General features: G+C 36.9%; 1 protein-coding gene across 7 annotated transcripts in view; it reads left to right on the top strand.

Annotated features, from left to right (window-relative positions):
• The window catches only part of ZFYVE9 (zinc finger FYVE-type containing 9), a 228,733-nt gene that overhangs the window by 81,607 nt on the left and 124,738 nt on the right, over positions 1-22,388 (top strand). For 6 of the 7 annotated variants that reach the window (XM_073789802.1, XM_019937810.3, XM_019937809.3 and 3 more), the window contains exon 2: positions 13,453-13,558. The exons of the other annotated variant lie outside the window; for it this stretch is intronic. The gene's annotated coding sequence lies outside the window, so the exon portion shown is untranslated. The remainder of the gene's footprint in view (positions 1-13,452; positions 13,559-22,388) is intronic. 7 annotated transcript variants of the gene reach the window in all.

Genomic DNA, 22,388 nt, shown 5'->3' with positions numbered 1-22,388 from the left:
ACTTTTGGTACATACAATTTGTGCTGTACAAATTATATCTCCCGATGAATCTGCTACCTAAAGTGATCTGAAAAATAAGACCCTCCCCCCAATGAATTTATCTCTTGTTTATTATCTACTGTAGATCATAGAATATCTGAGCTAGTGTCTGATCTTTGAAATTTTAGGTATGTGATTAAGGTTGAAACTCTGATTTTCATGTCATTAGTCTCAATTTATATCATTCTGTTGGGATATGTTTGTTAAGATTATTGTTGCTAGTTAAAGCAACCTGTTGGAGCTTACTTAAGGAAAAGGGGAGTGTTATAAGGATACTAGGTAATAAACTGGTTAAGTTGATTGGTTCCCCAGAATATGGTTTTATTTTGCAATTAAAAATTTATGTGTGTGTATGGAGCAAGAGGCAGGCAATCCTAGAATTCTGTTGGCAAAAATAATCCAATAGATATCTACTACCTAAAAATTAAAGATAAGGACTTGGGCTAATATAGTGTTAATTAGTGGTTCCAGTCATGGACAAACAATCTATTTGCTACTTTAGGAATGTTGTATATCTGAATAGTATTCCATATATACACAAATTTGTTTTTATGTCTTGAGTCTTATTACTCTAGACTTGAGAATTACGCATGTTATTTGTTTTAGTGCCAATCTCAGAATCAGTTGCTGTTCTAAAGGTTTCAGTGCATACATATATTTGATACATCTGTTATCACTTTTCCCAATATTTGTTCAACTCTGCTTTTCTTCAGTGTGTACTAGGAGAAAGCAACTACCTGGTACTAATAGCTCTTGACTGAGAATTCAGTGTTTGTGAAAGATGCCAGATTGATATCCTGGAAATTGAAACCCTCTGTGAATGTGGTGTAGCAATAATGTCAGCTTCCCACATCTTGCTTTCTTAATGTACTTTGGTCTTGATCTGCAGGAATAAAGCTCTTTTCAAAGATTATCTCATTTCTTTTTTCTGCCACTGTGAGTGAGGTTGTTTGTATTCAAAGCATGCTTTATAGGATCAGATATATTTCGCCTCTTCAGAAAGTTGAACAGTCAGGTTACTTTTTTGTTCCTGTGTTTCATTTCATTGTTCAAACTTGAATTGATTACTTAAAACCAGTGGCCCTGATGGATTATTAATTGTATAAACAAACCAGTCCTGTGGTTGGCTTTATGGTTCAAATCACATTCTGCTTTTCTTTTGTAATTCTTTCACACAAATTGCTTTTTGATGATGAATAGTAATGGCTACCACTTATTGAGCACTTAAATATGAGACCTAAGGAAAGCACTTTATATAAATACATTCTTCATTATTAAAACTATCCTGGGAAGTATAGTGTTCATACAAAGTATAAAGAAACTGAGACTCAGAAAGGTTTATTTAATTAACCTCCTCAAAGCAGCAACAGCTGTTAAATGCTAGAGCATGAATTCAGACTTGGATTTGCCAGAGTCCTGTGCTAGTGTTTTCACCAAACTCCACTGATGCTCATAAAAATGTTCATTTGAATTAAACATCAGAGAAGCAAGTCTGTTACATATTGGTAATTGTTGATTTGAAATTCTAATCCCAGTTTTTCTAGATATTCCATTGTATTTACAGATACCCTTGAATCACACCTTTTTTTTTTCTTTAAAGGTGAGTCATCAAACTAATAGAAGCTGTTTGAAGTTGTGATTAGAATAGAAAACCCTGGTAAAACATAGTTTAAGTTTGAACTTCAATATGCAAACTAATAATTTTATGTTGGCATTACCAAACTTTGAAATAGTAAGTATATTAGAGCCTTAGCAGTCTCAACACAGCTCTTGGGATCCTTCCTATGGAAAAATTTTGCAGGTGGAAGTACTTTGAAAGTTAGTCTTTTAGTTATTTTACTTTGTATCACAAGTGGTTAGTGAGCACTTACTCTGTGCCAAGCATTGTGCCATACGCGCGCACACACACACACACACACACACACACACACACACGGGATATAGTGATCAATAAGTCAGAAGTAGTCTCTTTTCTGGAAAATATCAGTATGAGCCTGGAAAGAGGAGACAAACAGTTAAAAAAAAATCATAATTCAGCTGGTAAGTGCTGTGATAGAGGAAATGAAAGATATATGGAAAGAAGGAGCACCTGTCCTAGACCTAGAATAGAAGGGCTTCAAGGAAGATGTGATGTATAGGGTCGGATAAGGAGGATAAGCAAGAATTAGTCGAGTAATAGTGGTGGGGGCAGAATATTCCAGGCCTAAATAATAATGTGAAGGCCTGTTTTTTCCCCAATAGTTTTATTTAGATATAATTCCCATATCATAAAATTGTCTCTTTTAAAGTACACATTCAGTGGTATTCAAGTATATTCACAGAGTTGTGCAACCATCACCACTGCCTAATTCCAGAACATTTTCATCACCCCAGAAAGAAACACCATATCCATTAGCACTCACTCCCTATTCCCTCCTCTCCCTGGCCCTTGGCAACCACTAATCTACTTTCTGTCTCTAAGGATTTGCCTATTCTGGACGTTTCATATAAACAGAACCATACAATATGTGGTCTTTTGTGACTGGCTTCTTTCACTTAGCATAATGTTTTCAAGGTTCATCCATATTGTAGTGTCTATCAGCATGAAGGGCTGTTTTGAGGAATGGAGATGAGCAATATTGAGAATTGAAAGTTTAGTTGATCAGGATGATCAGTGCATAGAGCAAGAATTTGAGAATAAAGACAAGGTTTCATACTAGAGAGGTAAGCAGAAACCAAATCAACAAAGCTATGTTATAGAAGTACGGACTTTATCCTAAGGGCAGTAGGATACCATTGAATGGTGTTAAGTATGAAAACAATATAATCAGATTTGTGTTTTTTAGTTGTGTAGAGAATAGGCTAGATGGACACAAAATGGGGGGCAGGGAGACCAGTTAGTTTTCTTGCAAAAATCTGGGCAACAGAAAGATGTCAGTGGTGTGGGATATGGCCTGGGAATGTAGAGTAGTGCATGGATATGAGAGATTTAAAAGGCAAGATTGGCAATACTTGGTGTTAGAGTGAATGTAGAGGTGGGGGAGAAGGAGAGGAAGTATCTAGAATGGCGCTTAAGTTTTCGGATTGGTGAGCCAGGTGGATTATGATACATAGACTAATTAAGGAACTGGCTAGATAGATGAATTCCCAGGGTGTCAGTCCATAAGGAGTACTAAATTGGCACGGGGAAGTTAATGAGACGAAAAAATGAATTTACCGGAACTCTTTTCTTATTAGTAGAATACTGTATGTTGTTGGGGGGAAAACTTTGGTAAGCTTCTGGAGAAGGAGGTAAGACCCCCCTCCCTCACCTAGCTTCTTGTTTGAATAATGAGATGTTTCCTAAACTGTACTCTAAGAAGCCCAAAGGCTGTTTCATTGAGTGCGATATGTAAATTTGGAACTGGAGCTAATAAATAAGTCAGTAGAGGAGAAGCTGCCATCATGGTTCTTCTTTTTTGCCTGTTCATCTTCTGGTTCTTACCCTTTTTTCTAGACTATTTATATAAGATCGGGTTGAAGAGTATCAAATTACTAACCTACTGTTGCATATATCTATTGTTATATAATAATTTACACCAAAACATAGTGGCTTACAACAACAATTTAATTCTCTCTTGTGGTTCTAGGGGTTGACTGGACTAGCTAAGAGGTTCTCTCTTAGGGTCTTCATGAAGTTGTAGTCACACAGTGGCTGGGGCTAGGGTCATCTTGAGGTTTGCTCATTCACATATGTGAAGGTTCATGGGCCAAATCACCTACATGTAGCCTTTCCCTGTGGTCTTTCTGGCATGATAACTGGATTCAAAGAGTGAGTGTCCCAAGAGAAACAGGCAGAAACTCTATTACCTTTTATGACCTAGTTTTAGAAGTTGTGTCCCTCCTGTTTTGCTCTATTAGTTGAAGTAGTCGTGAAGTTTTGCCCAGCTTTAGAGGAAGGGGACATAGAGTTTACCACTCTTGTAAGAAGATCATGTGGGATGGGAGGTACTGCAGCAGACATCTTGGGGGTTTTTGTTTGTTTGTTTGGCTGTGCTACATGGCTTGTGGGATCTCAGTTCCCTGACCAGGGATCGAACACAGGCCCTTGGCAGTGAAAGCGTGGAGTCTTAACCACTGGACCACCAGGGAATTCCTCATCTTTGGAAATATAATCTGCCTTACCTACCTTGAGAACCCTGTCCAGACTAGGATAGGAAACCAAGAAAGAGGACTTTGGGATTTTGAAGCAATTTTCTATATATTGAGTTTAACTCTTTGTCATACTTCTTGGTGGAAATGCTATTAAGAAGTTTGTTTACTAATCAGATACTGAATTTGTTCTGTGGTGAATAGTATTAATTAGAGACAAGACCAGAAACATTATTTAACTGAGAATATTTTCTAGTTTATTCTTTTTCTTTTTTTAAACCTGTGGCCAGGATTTTGGAAATTATTACCTTAATAAATGTCTTCTGTTGTAAACAAGCCCACATCAGAGATTCCTATAAATTGCTTGTATTTTAAATATCATCTTTATTCTTGTCATTTTTCCTTATAGGTTTATTTTTTAAGAATATCTTAGTTTCTTAATTTTAGATGATTCTTCTTTCACTTTCCCCATATTATAATTAAAATTTTAATTGTCTTTTTACACCCCAGGGAGATAATCTTTTAAAATACTTGTCTTTCCTATTTCCTTCCTTTTTCAGTTTTCATATTTGAAAGTAAAAATTTAAGTAGCTTGGGTTTTTATTAATTGAAATTCATGGATGCTCAATTCTCTTTTCTTTTATTAACAAATAATATACATTCATCCTAAGAAAAATTAGTATTATAGATAAGCTTGACTAAAATGTAAACCACCCAAACATTATTGAGACTCTATTATATTCTAGTGTATATATTTTTAAAGACTTTTAAGTCTTTCCGCAAATATGGAGTCTTACATTTGTACCATTTTGTAAATTGATACTTCCGTTTGACATTTAGATTTTTCTCACTATTTACTGTTTTAAACATCAATCTAACAGTTAACTTGTTTTACATCTTTTGCATTTATCTAATTGTTTCCTTAAGATAAATCTCCAGAAGGGTAATTATTATTTTAAAGGGCCTGTATTTGAATAATAATGATAACATTTCCCAATTATTTAAATCCTTGTCACTTTTTCTCTCTCCTACTAGAAAATTTCTGTTTTTTGTTTCTCTCTTGTATTTGCTTACTGTCCTTCTCTCCTACAACACACACACATTCACAAATATTTATTTCTTAGGGAAGAAGAAATCTTCATCATGAGGTTGATTACTTAAGTATGAACTTTATTAGTTTCATTCAATTTACTTCTTCATGAGACATTTGTTGAACACTATGTGCTATACCCTGGGTTAAAGAGCATGAAGGCATAGCCCTGATCTCAGTGAACTCACGGTCCAATGGGGAAGACAAACAGGATTATCCATAATGTAAATTCATTTGGTCTCTGCTGCCATTAGTAGAAAGATGCATGACAGGAACATAAAACATGACTCTTTTAAAACAGTATGTAGAGAATTGAGGAAGGCTTCCGAGGTTGAGGTGAGAATGAGTTGAACCTTGGTAACGCAAGTTAGGCAAATAAAAAGTAGTTCAACATAGGTACAGAACTTGCAATGATAGAGAAGCATGGCAGAGCATCTCGCAAGAAATATTAGTAGTTTGGTATGATTGGAGCTTTAGAAAGTAGTGGGAGAACAGGTTGGAAAACAAATTCTGAAGGGATCTCTATGCCATGCTAAAAAACTACACTTCATTCTTGGGGGAAAGGAGGAAGGGGATCCATTTAGTTAGCTAGGAAAGCACAATCAGTCTGGGCAGTATATGTAGTAGCAAATGACGACCCATCATTGTGACCTCCAGAGATATGTCCATTAAATAGGTGAGATGGGGAGCTATTTAAGGATTTTTAAGCAGAAGAATAACATGATCTGATTTTCTTTTAGAAAGCTATTTTGGTAAGCCTACGAAAGGATATATTTTCTAGACCAAAGGAGACAGTGACATTAGTTTGGAAACTATATTGAACCAATCTGGGAGATAACTAATGAGGGCCTAAACTAAGGCAGATGTAGTAGAAATAAAAGGAGGGGGATAAAATTAGAAGCTATTTATTTGGAATCCTTGCCATGGGAGTGTGTTATATGCTATACTTAATGAAATCATCCCACGTATTTTTAATACCTACTATATGACAAGCACTGTGCTGAGGTATTGGGATAAAGGGATGAATAAAAAGGGTTTCCTGCTTTGCGTGGTGTATTATTTAGCGGCGTGCAACAGATTTATAAAGGGAGAAGCTACCATGTAATGTGAAAAGTGTTGTTGATATAAATGTACTGTGAGAACATAGAGAACATAGTGATTGTTAATTTCACATTGGGAGGTGACATTGAGCAGAATATTGAAGGAGTTCTTTTTTTTCTATGTATCTTGAACTGTATTTAAGGCATTTTATACTGTATATCTATCCATTTACTGAATTTCTTTTGTTCCTTCCAAAAAAGCAATTCCATGATGCCAAAAGTCAGTGCACTAATATTTGCATTATAGGGATCCCAGAAGGAGAAGAGAGAGAGAAAAGGCCTGAGAACATATCTGAAAACATAGTAGTTGAAAACTTCCCTAACCTGGGAAAGGAAACAGTCACCCAAGTCCAAGAAGCACAGGGTCCCATACAGGATGAACCCAAAGAGGAACACACCAAGACACATTGTAATTAAAATGACAAAGATAAAGAGAGAATATTAAAAGCAGCAAGAGAAAAGCAACAAATAACATACGAGGGAACTCCCAATAAGGCTATCAGTTTCAGCAGAAACTCTGTAGGCCAGAGGGGAGTGGCACAATATATTCAAAGTGATGAAATGGAAAAGCTTAAAATCAATAATACTCTACCCAGAGAGATCAAAGGCTTTACAGACAAGCGAAAGCTAAAAGAGTTCAGCACCACCAAACCAGCTTTACAACAAATGTTAAAGAAACTTCTCTAGGCAAAAAAGAAAAGGATATAATTAAAAACAAGAAAATTACAAAATGAAAAAACTTACCAGCAAAGGCAAACATACAGTTAAGGTAGTATATCATCCACACACAAAGCTAGTCAGGAGGTTAAAAGCAAAAGTAGTAAAATCATGTATATCCTCAGTAAACAGTTAAGGTATACACAAATCAATTAGATGTAAACCATGATATCAAAAACAGTAATTGTGAAGGGAGGAAAATACAAATGCAGTTTTTACAGTGCATTTGAAATTAAGAGATCAGCAACTTAAAACAAGCATGTATATATAGACTGCTATACAAAAACCTCATGGTAACTGTAAACCAAAAATCTATAATAGATACCAAAAAAAGAAAAAGGAATTCAAACATAACACTAAAGATAGTTATCAAATCACAAGAGAAGAAGAAAGTGAATAAATCAAAAAACGAATCCAAAACAACAAAATGGCAACAAGAACGTACATATTGATAATTACCTTAAATATAAATGGACTAAATGCTCCAACCAAAATACATAGGCTGACTGAATGGATACAAAAACAGGACTCATATATGCTGCCTACAAGAGACTCCTTTCAGATCAAGAGCCCCATACAGACTGAAAGTGAGGGGATGGAAAAAGGTGTTCCATGCCAATGGAAATCAGAAGAAAGCTGGAGTAGCAATACTTACATCAGACAAAAGAGACTTTAAACTGAAGACTATTACAAGAGACAAAGAAGGACACTTCATAATGATCAAGGGGTCAATCCAAGAAGAAGATATAACAATTGTAAATATATATGTACCCAACATAGGGAGCACCTCAATATATAAGGCAAATGTTAACAGACATAAAAGGGGAAATTGACAGTGACACAATAATAGTGGGGAACTTTAAGATCCCACTTACATCAGTTGATAGATCATCCAGACAGAAAATCAGTAGGGAAACACAGGCCTTAAAATGACACATTAAACCAAATGGACTTAATTGATATGTATAGAGGATTCCATCTGAAAGCAGCAGAATACACATTCTTTTCAAGTGCACATGGAACATTCTGCAGGATAGATCACATGCCAGGCCATAAAATAAACCTTGGTCAATTTAAGGAAATTGAAATCATATCAAGCACCTCTTCTGACAAGAGTGCTCTGAGACTAGAAATCAACTACAAGAAAAAAACTGTAAAAAACACAAACACATGGCGGCTGAACAATATGCTACTAAACAACCAGTGGATCACTGAAGAAATCAAAGAGGAAATCAAAAAATACCTAGGGACAGATGAAAACACAGTGATCCAAAACCTATGGGATGCAGCAAAAGCAGTTCTAAGAAGGAAGTTTATAGTTACACAAGCTTACCTCAGGAAACAAGAAAAAAATCTCAAATAAACGACATAACATTACACCTAAAGCAACTAGAGAAAGAAGAATAAACAGAACCTGAAGTTAGTAGAATGAAAGAAATCAAGATCAGAACAGAAATAAATGAAATAGAGACTAAGAAAACACTAGAAAAGATCACTGAAACTAAAAGCTGGTTCTTTGAAAAGATAAACAAATTGATAAACCTTTAGCCAGACGCAGCAAGAAAAAAAAAGGGAGAGGGCCCAAATCAATAAAATCAGAAATGAAAAAGGAGAAGTTACAACCGACACTACAGAAATACAAAGGATCATAAAAGACTACTATGAACAACTATATGCCAATAAAGTGGACAACCTAGAAGAAATGGACAAATTCTTAGAAAGGTACAATCTCCCAAGGCTGAACCAGGAAGAAATAGAAAATATGAACAGACCAATTGCCAGTACTGAAATTGGATCAGTAATTTTAAAACTCCCAACAAACAAAAGTCCAGAACCAGATGGCTTCACAGGTGAATTCTACCAAACATTTAGAGAAGAATTGGCATCTCTCCTTCTGAAACTATTCCAAAAAAGTGCAGAGGAAGGAACCCTTGCAAACTCATTCTGTGAGTTTACCATCACCCTGATACCAAAACCAGACAAAGATATAAGAAAAAAAGAAAATTACAGGCCAATATCACTATGATGAACATAGATGCAAAAATCCTCAACAAAATGCTGGCAAACCAAATCCAACAATACATTAAAAGGATCATACACCATGATCAAGTGGGATTCATCCTAGTGATGCAAGGATTTTTTAATATCTGAAAATCAATTGGTGTAATACAACACATTAACAAATTGAAGAATAAAAAGCATATAATCATTTCAGTAGACACAGAAAAATCTTTTGATAAAATTCAACATTCATTTGTGATAAAAACTCTCCAGAAACAGGCACAGAGGGAACATATTTCAACATAATAAGTCAATATATGACAAACCCACAGCTAACATTATACTGAATGGTGAAAAGCTGAAAGCATTTCCTCTAAGATCAGAAACAAGATGAGGATGCCCAGTCTCACCACTCTTATTCAACATAGTTTTGGAAGTCCTACCCACAGCAATCAGAGAAGAAAAAGAAGTAAAAGGAATAGAAAATGGAAAGAAAGACATAAAACTGCCACTGTTTTCAGATGACATGATACTATACATAGAAAATCCTAAAAACACCACCAGAAAACTACTAGAGTTGATGAACGAATTCAGTAAAGTTGCAGGATGCTAAATTAATACACAGAAATCTGATGCATTTCTATACACTAACAGCGAAATAGCAGAAAGAAAAATTAAGGAAACAATCCCATTTATTATCACATCAAAGAGAATAAAATACCTAGGAATAAACCTCCCTAAGGGAGGCAAAAGACCTGTACTCCAAAAACTAATACGGTGCTGATGAAAGAAATTGAAGACAGCATAAACAGATGGAAAGATATATTGTGTTCTGGGATTGGAAGAATCAATATTGTTACAATGATCATACCACCCAAGGCAATCTACAGGTTCAGTGCAATCCCTATCAAAATACCAATGGCATTTTTCACAGAAGTAAAACAAATAATTTTAAAATTTGTATGGAAACACAAAAGAATACTTATTGAAATAGTCAAACAATCTTGAGAAAGAAGAATGAAGCTGGAGGAATCAGCCTCCCTGACTTCAGACTATATACTACAAAGCTACAGTAATCAAAACAGTAGGTACTGGCACAAAAACAGACCTATAGATCAGTGGAACAAGATGGATAGCCCAGAAATAAACCCATGCAGTTATGGTCAGTTAATCTATGACAGAGGAGGCAAGAATGTACAGTGGAAAAGGCAGTCTCTTCAATAAATGGTGCTGGGAATACTGGACAGCTACATGTAAAATAATGAAATTAGAACATTCACTAACACCATATACAAAAATAAACTTAAAATGGATTAAAGACCTAAATGCAAGACTGGTTACTATATAACTCCTAGAGAAAAACATAGGCAGAGCACTCTTTGGACATAAATCACAGCAATATTTTTTTTGGATGTCTCCTCAAGTAAAGGAAACAAAAGTAAACAAATGGGATCTAATTAAACTTAAAGCTTTGGCACAGCAAAGGAAACCACCAACAAAATGAAAAGACAGCCTACTGAATGGGAGAAATATAAACAGCTCATACAACTCAACAGAAGAAAGACAAACAACCTGATTAAAAAATGGGCAGAAGAATTGAATAGACATTTTCCAAAGTGGAAATACAGATGGCCAACAGGCACATGAAAAGATTCTCAGCATCACTAATCATCAGAGAAATGCAAATTGAAACCATAATGTGATACCACCTCACACTTGTCAGAATGGCTATCATTGCAAAGAACACAAATAATATGTGTTGGAGAGGGTGTAGAGAAAAAGGAACCCTCCTACACTGTTGGTGGGAATGTAAATTGGTGCAGCCACTGTGGAAAACAGCATGGAGATTTCTCAAAGAACTAAAAATAAAACTTCCGTATGACTCAGCACTTCTCCTAGTTATATATCTGAAAAAGCCAAAAACACTAATTTGAAAAGATACATGCTCCTCAGTGTTCACAGCAGTGTTATTTATAATTGCCAAGGTATGGAAGCAACCTAAGTGTCCAGCAATAGATGAATGCATAAAGAAGATGTGGTATAGACATACAATGAAATACTACACTACTCAGCCATTAAAGAGAATGAAATTTTGCCATTTACAGCAACGTGGATGGACTTGGAGGGCGTTATGCTAAGTGAAATAAGTCAGACAGAGAAATACAGATATTATATGATATCACTTATATGTGGAATCTCAGAAATACAGCAAACTAGCAAATATAACGAAAAAGAAGCAGATTCCCAGATATAGAGAACAAACTTGTGGTTACCAGTGGAGAGAGAGACAGGGGAACTATAGGGGTCAGGGAGTGGGAGGTACATACTGTTGGATGTAAGGTAGGCTCAAGGATGTATTGTACAACGTAGGGAATACAGCCGATAGTTTGTAATAACTGTAAATGGAAAGTAAGTTTTAAAAATTGTATAACTTTTTTAATTAAAAAAATTTAAAAATAAGCTATAAAAGGAAAAAGTAAAGAAAGGTTTTAGAACAAAGAAGCTGTAAAGTGCTTGCCTGCAGAGGGAGACGTGATGAGAAGGAAGTCTTTACCCCCCACAGGACCTTAGAGAGTCTTGTGATGTGGAGGCTCCAGGGATCTCTAAAGTCTTAGTTGAGGTGGGGTGTTGAAAACACAGATTGTTTGCTACGAGTGGTTTAATTTTGCAGGTATTCTACCTTATCTTTTGTCGTCAAGTGACTTTCCTCATTGTCCTGCAGGAGACTAGAGGGTTATTTTCTGGTAGAAATGGATTATGAAAGCTTTGAATTGAGGGGTTCCAGGCATATCAGAAGGTGAAGATGAGGTACAGGGTTGAAAGTAGATTAAGGAAAATGTAGTGTGAAGTCATAAATGTGAAGTTGAGAGGAGTCACCGTCTTTTATGATTCTCCTTTAGCCACATTTAAGCTGCTTAGGGTAATGTATGGAGTAGGTAGACAGTTGGAGTTAACCAGGTTTGAGACTTTCCCAGCTGAGGCTAGAAGGTCAAAGGGATCTAATTCCGGAAGGAAGACCTATGATTTTTGAGACAGTTACATAATATTGGACTTGCCTCACACGTTAAAATAGACACACATACTCAGAATTTGAATTTGAATTTATAGGGTTTATTTTATTTGTTTATAAAACTCTTTAATTGGCTAGATATGAGAGGTATTACTTTGACCTCATTCTCATTTTGACCTTGGAATTTCTATCCCATACAGCCCTTTCATACTTCTGATATGATTTAGTCCTTTATTTGATAGATGTTAAGTCTGTTTCTTAGCATCAACAGCACTTCTCCTTTAGAGTGTATAGCATGTACATATTTTTTCAGGTTCTCAAGACAGGAAAATCTTTCATCAGTGAGTTCCATTCCATATTTTTTATTGTTCTCTGAAAACTTGAATTTCCAGCCTTTTAGAATACTTGCTTATTATTTTAATAAGCACATCATTTTCACATCAGATAGAATTACATTTGTAATAATGTCAGGAAACATATTTTTTTAGTGCCTCAGTTTATCTTTAAAATTAAGTGATGTTTGGATTTCCCTGGTGGTCCAGTGGTTAGGACTTTGCCTTCCAATGCAGGTGGTGCAGTTTCAATCCCTGGTTGGGGAGCTAAGATCCCAGGCCAAAAAAAACTGAAACATTAAGCAGAAGCAATATTGTAACAAATTCAATAAAGACTTTAAAAATGGTCCACATCAAAAACCAAATCTTTAAAAAAAAATTAAGTGATGTTTATTAGATCATGTCTGAGATACTCTCCTGTTTTGAAAATGCTGTGATTGTAGGTTAGATACTTTATACAGATAATATGAGATACTTAGTTTTATTCTGATTAGTTTCAACTGCTAATCTATTGCTTCTAAGCAGTGGAGGAGGGCTGAAATCATAAGGGACTCCATTTGGAGGAAAAACAGTTGTTTGGCAATAAAAAGTCCCAGCAGGAATCTTTTGACTCTCAATTTAAGAATTCTGTATGTGTAGAAAAAAAAAATCACACTAACAGAGGCCATTCTTGTGAAGCAGCAATTTTGTTAGCTTTGGATTCTTGGAGGGCCTATTGAAATATAAATAAGTAGTATTTTTATGAATTAACAGAGTCTTTGGATAGAAAATGCCTCTGCCTTTGATCTTTCACTTTGTATTACTCATTGAAAATAAGAAGTGTGCAGAAATTCTTAACTGTTCATTGAAATGTTTAAATTTGGGCCTTCTTAGACAATATAATGTGTTTGCTACTGCATTCCATGCTGGCCAGGTCTTTGAATCTGAAGGTATAATTGTAATTTATTGTTTAAGTCCCATAGCTTTTATTTGTCTGGCTATGATAGGTTGATATGAAGAACATCAGGGCTTATTGCTTTAGGAAATGTAATGAGCAATGTGTTTTTTCTTTAGCATCAAACAGAGCATACTGAAACAGCAGGACTAGCTGGTGGTGCAGCAAGCATCATGAGTAAGCACAGAGAAGTCTGTTCCTTATCACGTGTGTAAGGGAAAAAAGGTAAGAAAACCAATGATCTTGTTTCTCTTAAGAGAGATTGAACTTGAGAAAACAGATCTATAGAAAATAATGCTCACGTATATATATGCTGCTTGCTTCATTTATAACATTGTTCCTTATTAAATCAGGAATATTGTTTTTTTAAAAAAAGATTTGACTTAAGTCCGGAAAAAAAGGATATTTTAAAATTCCTGTTGACTTATGTCAAAATGCTAATTTCTCTACTAGTACTTGGCTTCTCCCTTTTAGAGTCAGCTTCTACCTTGAGCATAGAAAGGTAATTTCAGCATGAAAAAGAACATGGACTTGAGCAATATTGTTAGGAGAAAATAGTGGTATATTTACCCAATTAATGTCATTAATATTTCTTAGTCAATCACGCAAGAGCTAAGCAGTGAAATCTTATTTTAGAGTGAGGAATCAGAAATACAGATTCAATTATATTATTTTATTTTGTATGTTTAGACTAATTGTGATGAGCAGTCATTTCCAGCAGAAAATTAGAAGTATTTTATTAATTCTTATAGAGCAAGACTCCTTAATCATTGACTTTTTCCTGACTAGGAATCTTCTTTGCTTTCTTTCAAGTATTATGATTATTTAAGGGGTAGAAAATGGTGGTGGGAGGGGAGGGTGTGTGAGTGAGATTGGTTTCAGAAACTGATTATGCCATTCACTCATGGAGTGTTGCATGCTCTGCTGAGTTCTCTGATTTTCCACGTAAGCTTCGAGGATAGGGGCCTGGGTCTTACAGTGTGTGGCAAGAGACTGAGTTCCTAAGCACTTAGCCGTAGTACCTTCCTCACCAGAACTTCTGGGCTTGCAGTTGGCAAGGTATTTCTCATCCCCTAGCTTTCTCACATGTGAGTGTGAGAGCGAGTGCCTTTGTCTGCCTTCATCTGGCAAAATCTTATTCTTCAGGCATCTCCTCTTTAGGAAGTTTTCAACCCACTGCAAAGACTATCAGTAATAATAAATAATAATTATTGGAGTATTTGTTACAGTAGCCCACCCTACCCCAAATAATATACTGCTGCCTCAGTCTGATTTGGATTTACTTCTTCTTTGGCTCCGTAGTACCCAGTGCATATATCATTTAGTACATACCACAGTGTTTCTTATTTTAAGTTTACTCATCCATCTTCTATGAAACATTGGGCACCTTTAGGTCAAAGAAATTGTCTTAGTTGTCATTGTAAAGTAATGACTAAGACAGTACGTGGTACATAGTAGTTGCTCAATAATGTTTTATGTATGAATGCACACATGTTCATTGTAAGTAGTATATGGTATAAAGAGGAAGTAACAGTGAAGGAGATATACAAGGAACAATCAGATAAGTGCTGTAAAAGTCACACCCTTAAGACTGAGATTCAAGACAGTGTCTAAAGGACTCTGGTCAGTAGAATAAAAAAGAAGAGATTCTCAGGAAGAAACTGTATTGAATTAAGTAATTATATTCCTCTTTGAGATGTACCATTGACCCTTGAACAACGTGCAGGTTAGGGGCACTGACTACTTTGTGCAGTGGAAAATCTGCATATCACTTATAATCAGCCCTCCATGTACGTGGTTCTTCCATATCCGAGGTTCTGCATCCATAGATTCAACCAGCTGTGCATCATGTAGTACTGTAATATTTACTATGGAAAAAATCCACATATAGATAGACCCATGCAGTTCAAACCCATGTTGTTCAAGGGTCAACGGTATATATATGATATTTAGTGACTTCTATTTTGAATAAGAGTTGCATGCTTCTCTAAGGCAGGTAAAGAATCCTGACATAAGATTTAAATCCTCAGAGAGGGAACTTCCCTGGTGGCACAGTGGATAAGACTCTGTGCTCCCAATGCAGGGGGCCTGGGTTCAATCCCTGTTCAGGGAACTAGATCCTGCATGCATGCTGCAGCTAAGAGTTCGCATGCCGCAACTAAGGAACCCACGTGCTGCAACTAAGGAGCCGGCGAGCCACCACTAAGAAGCCTGCAAGCTGCAACTAAGGAACCTGCCTGCTGCAACTAAGATCTAGTGCAACCAAATGAGTAAATTAAGAAAAAAAAAATTCTTGGAGCGGTCCAACTTTTACAGTGAGAAGACTGCTCCTCTCCCATGTCCTTGGGAGACCACAGGTTTTTCTTGGAAAATGAAACTTAAGAGGATCAACACTTGGGGACATTAGACATAACAGATACCAAAGGATGAGGCAGCAAAGTAAATGCAGGAGGATAAGGGGAAATCCTATATATTAAAGTGAGATCCTTCCCCTCACCCCTTCCTCTACTCTTCTTTCAGACGGTGATTACATCTCTGGTGTTACATCTCTACACCCCCTTACAGGAGATTATAAGACTCTTTTCTGGAGTCCAAAGAAAAGACCTACATATACTGACATTCGGAGGTCTCCCAATGAAATAGCTGTGTTCCCACCCAATCACCATGCAGTGGAAGCCTCCCAGTTGAGAAGCCACACATGCAGAGCTTCCAGTTGGCTTTTAGTACTTCATTTGTTCAATGTTAGGCATTTGGGGAAAGCGTCTAGTGTGAAGACAGAGATCAAAACACAAAACAGGAACTTGGAGGAAATAATATTGAAAACAGAAGGAGGTTTGGGGAAAAAGAAAAAAAAACAGACTAAATTATAGGTAATTAGAATGGTAAGAAAAAAATTATATCCATGAAATAAGCTCAAGATGTCATAAAAAGGATCAGAAAGAGAAAGTGCCCTGGAAATTAAAAATATGATAGTTTTTGTGCATTTAATGTTTTTTTAAAAAACTATCTCAAGTTTATAGACAGTTTGCAAGTATAGTACAGAGGTCTTTTTTCTCTGAACCATTTGAGAGTAAGTTGCTAGCTGCATCCCCTACCACCTTTGAAACTGTGTTTCCTACAAAAAAGGACATTTGCCTACATGACCACAATACAGCCATCAAATCAGGGAATGAGCATTGATGCATTACCACCATCTAATTATCAGACCTTATTCAAGTTTTGCCAGATGAACAAATAATGTCCTTTATGTCAAGAGCACCGAGTTTAGAATCACATGTTGCATTTAGTTGGGAGACCAGCCAGTGTTCCATGCAGTTTCAATCCACCCTACCCACTCTGTTTTGGGAGTAAACAAGGGTGTGTACGCTCATCTTGGGCTTCCCACAGCCCTCCTGTTAGTCCCACCAGCCCTCCAACCAGCTAAGGGGACTTGTCTTCCTGGTGTTGGACCCCAGGGCTGGGGCTCCCAATATGTGGCTCAAACCACTCACTCCCCAGGGAGGTTCTCCACCCATGAAATCCCCCTCCTCTTCTGAGTCCCCTCCCAGGGGCATAGGTCCCAACCTGATCACTTTTCTTCCCTTCCTGCCTGATTCCATGTGGATCTTTCTTACAGCCTTGGTTGTATAAAGGTCTTTCTGCCAGTCTCCAGTTAGTTTTCAGTGAGAATTATTCCACATGCAGATGTATTTTTGATGTGTTTGTGTGGGGAGGCAAGTTCCACTGTTCTCCTACTCTACCATCTTGATCTCTCTCTCTTCAATAGACTTTATTTTTTTTAGAGCAGTTTTAGGTTCAGAGAAAAATTGAGCAAGAAGTACAGGGAGTTTCTGTACACCTCCTGTCCCCGCCGCCCCCCAGTCCTCCCACAGTCTCCCCTAGTCTGGGCATTGCTGTGTCCTCTTCATTGCAATCTGTCAGGGAGCATGGATTTTTGTTTGTCCTATTACTGATGGTGTTCACTTTGATCACTTGTGTAAGGTGGCATCTGCCAGGATTTGCCTCCGAAGTTACTCTTTTTTTTTTTTTTTTTGTAATTAGTAAGTATTTTTGTGGAGAGGAACTTTGAAACTATTTAAATATCCCATTCCTCATCACACTTGGAATTCATTCATTTATGTTGTAAAGACTTATGGCTTTCTGTTTTATCCAGTGGGTTATAATCTGTTGCTACCATTATTTATTTTGATGCTCAGATTGTCTATGATTTGGTCTGTGGAAGCTCCTTCAAGCTGGTTTCTTTGTCCTTTTGACATGTCCCCATCATTCTTGGACGCTTCCTTTTTCTTTTTTTAATTGAAATGTAATTCACACACCATACCATAAAATTCACCCTTTTAAAGTGTATAGTTCAGTGGTTTTTATATATTTATAGAGTCTTGCAATCATCACCACTGTCTAATTCCAGAACATTTTTCACCCCAAAGAGAAATCTTTCATCTGTTAGCAGTTACTCCCCATTTCCCTCCAGTTCCTCCCAGCTGCTGGCAACCCACTAATTTACTTTCTGTTTCTGTGCCTGTTTTGGACATTTCATAATAAATGGAATCATGTAATCTGTAGCTTTTTGTGTCTGCTTCTTTCAGTTACCATATTTTCAAGATTCATCCATGATGTAGCATACAGCAGTATTTTATTTTAATTATCATATAATATTATATTTTGTCAATGTATAATGCCACACTTTATTTATCCATTTATCAGTTGATAGATCTTTGTGTCATTTTCATCTCTTGGTGTTATGAATAATGCTGCTATGAGCATTCACGGATAAGTTTTTGTGTGAATATATGTTTTCATTTCTCTTGGGTATAAGCCTAGGAGTGGAATAGCTATGCCATGTGGTAACTTTTCTTAACTTTTTGAGGAACTGCCAAACTGTTTTCCAGGGTTGCCACACCATTTTACTTTCTTCCCAGCAATGTGCGATGGTTCATGTTTCCCTCCATCCTCATCAAAGTTCTTGTATTTTTTCTACTCCAGCTTTGGAATCAGCCATTTTTCCATGGAGCCCTTGTTCCTTTTAGTGAATAACAATATTTATAAATCAAATCTGGTGCTAGGTATGCTCATTGCTACATGGAATTGAGCTGAGGATTTGCTGCTCCAAGATTCTTTGTGTATAGCACTAGAGAATATATGTGTACACACACACACACACACACTTTTACATCTATGTTTATTGCTATGTTCATTGAACACAAAACTATGTTTATTGCTATAAGTATGTTTATTGAAGTCCATGAGTTCAAACTGATACCCCAGATTCCAAACCAACACTGCAGGGTTCTTTCCAGTTTTCTCTTTTTCTGCATTTTAACCCCTTCTCCAACAGTGAGAAACCTTGCTCCCATTGCCCTTCATGTAGTCACTTACTTGATCCATCTTTCTACATGTAACCCGTGTCCTATCACTCTCTTCTCCCCTTGGTCCTTCTAATCCTGCTCAGGCTCTGACCCGCCACCCTGGACTGCCCTCTTATATCTCCTCCTCACCCCTCCTGCATATGAAGCCGCCTTACCCACTTGTGTTCTCTGTCTGCCAGACCATCCCCTTCATGTGGATGCCTTCCTTACCTCTGTTGGGCTCTAACACCCCACACTGGGCTGTCCTGTGTAGGCAGTTTCCTTCCCCCTGGGGCTCTGACACATTATGCCGGGCCACCCCTGTGCAAGGACATCTGCTTCACCACACTTGGGCTCTGACTCCCCCCTTACACAGATGCCCTCTTCATCTGCTCCCTGTTTATTGAATTTTTAATAATTTTTCCCTTTTATTTAAATTTTTTCAACTTTTTATTTTGAAGTAAATATAGCCTCACAGGAAGTTGCAAAAATACTGTAGAAAGTTTCGTTTACACAGTTTTTCTCATTCGTTACACCTTACATAACTCGAGAAAATATAAAACCCAGGAAATTAATATTTTATTTGTCCATTCATCAGTTGATAGATATTTGGGTTGTTTCTACCTTTTAGCTGTTATGAATAATGCTGCTGTGAGCATATTCACGAGTGTATGTAGTTCTCTCCCATTTATCACAGGTAGATTTATGTAACCACCATTACAATTTAAGATACAGCACGATTCTATCACCACGGATATATCCCCTGTGCTACTCCTTTACAGTCACATGCATTCTTCTCTCCCCACTGTCCCATATTTAATGACTTCTTAAAATTAAAAACATTACTGCAAGTCACGGGAAGAGGAGAGCTGAGGAAGAGGAGATAAACCATGTTATGTTCATGAATGGGAAGACTTAGTTTCATTACCAATCCTGAGGGAGGAACAGGCTAGGAATTCTGATTTCTGAAAGTTGATTTTATTGGCGCACTATTCCATCCTGCACCATTGCTGAGTCTTGGGGCCACTTGGGGCACTTTTTTCTCCAGCTCCTGGCTTTATGCAGAGAGCCCAGTCTGGCCTTCTGTAATGCAGAAACTTCTAGAAGTTTATAGCACATACTTCCCATCCTACCTGCTAGCTTTCAAATCCCAGGTCTGAAGTTTGCTGTCTAGTTCTGTAACCTCTGTGAACTGCCACACTTCAGTTCTCACTCATCGCTGTGGCTTGATTTCTTCTTGGTTAATGGCATATTTCTCTTTCTTGTTTTTGAATTTCACTGTATAAACTCTTTAAAAATAATCTATTTTGTCTAGAATTTCTGTATTCAAAGTGGGAAGGAATGCTTCCCACCACAAGCTCAGTACACTTTTTACCTTTTCTTTTAAAAAATTTCAAGCCTATAGAAAAGTTGAAAGAATAGTACAGTGAAGACCCATATATCCTTCACCAGATTCATCAATTTTTACCATTTTGTCTCTTTCTTGAGCACCTCTCTCCTCACCTCCTCCACCCTTGCCACTCACTCACACTCACATACTTTTTTCCTGAATTATTTGAAAGTTATTATTTGAAAGTTAGTTACGGATAACATAACACTTCTTCCCTAAATAGTTCAGCAGGCATCTCCTATGAGTAAGGACATTCGCATACAAAATTTAAATACCATTATCATATCCAAAAAAATGATCATTAATTCAATGTAATACTAATGTATAGTCCAAATTCCCCTGATTATTCCTTAAATGTCTTTTTTTTTTTTTTTGCTGTGTATGGGTATTTGTGTATTTTCTTTTTTTTAAAATTAATTTATTTTTGGCTGCACTGGGTCTTCATTGCTGCGCTTGGGCTTTCTCTAGTTGGTGGCGCTCGGGCTTTCTCTAGTTGCAGCGAGCAGGGACAATTCTTTGTTGTGGTGCGCAGGCTTCTCATTGTGGTGGCTTCTCTTGTTGTGGAGCACGCACTCTAGGTGCGCGGGCTCAGCAGTTGTGTCTTGCGGGCTCTAGAGCACAGGCTCAGTAGTTGTGGCGCATGGGCTTAGTTGCTCCGTGGCATGTGGGGTCCTCCTGGACCAGGGCTCAAACCCGTGTCCCCTGCATTGGCAGGCGGACTCTTAACCACTGCGCCGCCAGGGAGTCCCTATTTGTGTATTTTTCTTGATCTAGGATCCAGTTAGTGTTTATGCATAGCATTTGGTTGTTTAATCTCTTTAGTCTCTCTCAATTCAGAATGATCTTGTTTTTCATAACACCGAATTTTTTGAAGAGTCCAGACAGCTGTCTTACAGAATGCCTCACATTCTAGATTTGTAATTGTTCGTGATTCAATTCAGATTAAACAGTTTGGAGAAGAATAACTGTGGGTGATGTTTTAAGTTTATTGCATCACATCAGGAGATACATATTGTCAGCTTGTTAAACTGTTAGTGATGCTAAGCTTGATCATTTGATTAAGGTAGTGATTACTGCATCTCTTCACTGTAAACATACATTTTCTCCTTTGGAATTAATAAGTCATCTGTGAAATGATATTTTGAGGCATTGTGAATATTTTCTTCCCCACTGTTTACCTAAAAGCATCTGTTTTAGATAATCAATAATTATCAATCATAATCAATCATTATCAATCATAATCAATAATTATAATTGAAGTTTAACACAACTTCTTGAGTGTAAACAGAGTATAAACACTAACTGTTTATACTGTTCATTTATTCATTCCACAGGTGTTTATTGAATAGGTACCACATCAGGTTCTGTGGGAATCACATGGTGAACACAGTCTAGTGGGTGTCTTTGTGGTGTCTAGAGTCTGGTGGGAGAGATTGACATTAATCAAATAATCACACCAATGTATGTTTATAGATTGTGATAATTACTATAAAAGGAAAAGTGGAGGTACTGTGAGAGATTATAAGGGGAGATCACTTTTTTTAGGGGTTCAGGGAAGACTTCTTGTCTTTTTTTTGAGCTAAGAGCTAAAAGATGCAGAGTTATTTTGGCAAGGAGGGGGAGACAGATAAAAGGTCTTGAAGAGGAAAAGGGCATGGTACATTGAAGAAATGTATATTCAAGTAGTGTTCCAGCACCAAGCATAGTGTCTACACATAATAGGTGCTCAATAAATATTAGTGGAAGGGAGGATGGGGCTGAAAACTAGCCTGTGTAATCACTGTTGTTAGGTTATTTATTTTATAATAAAATGATCAACTCCAAGGCTTAAAAACTTAAATAATTGCTTATGAAGCACTTATCATGTGCCAGGCAGTGTTTTAAATGTGTTACCTATGTCAATTTATTTAATCTTTTGGTATGTACTATTATTACTCAGTTTTATAGATGAAAATTAAGTCTCAGGTAAATTGATTAACTTCCCCAAAGTCATATAGTTAGTAAGTGAGTTAGGAACTAGGATTAGAACTTGGACAATCGAGTCCTAGAGTTCATGTTCTTATCCATTATGCTATAGTACTTCCCATTGCTTAAAGTATAAACAATATCTTTCTCAGACTGGCATTCCAGGGCTTCCATAATATGATGCCTGTCTGTGTTTCCAGCTGTGTCCTGCTGTTATCCATGTAAATAAATCCTTGCTCCAATTTCACTGATCCCTCAATAATTGCCCATTCCTAGATCACTCCTTGCATGTCTCTCCCTGTTTGAAATTTCACTTCTGCATCTTCCTCTCTGGGGTATCTGTTAAAATTTTATC

Source organism: Tursiops truncatus, chromosome 1, assembly GCF_011762595.2.
Source record: "Tursiops truncatus isolate mTurTru1 chromosome 1, mTurTru1.mat.Y, whole genome shotgun sequence".
Taxonomy (NCBI): domain Eukaryota; kingdom Metazoa; phylum Chordata; class Mammalia; order Artiodactyla; family Delphinidae; genus Tursiops; species Tursiops truncatus.
This window is presented reverse-complemented; position numbering and strand designations above follow the sequence as displayed.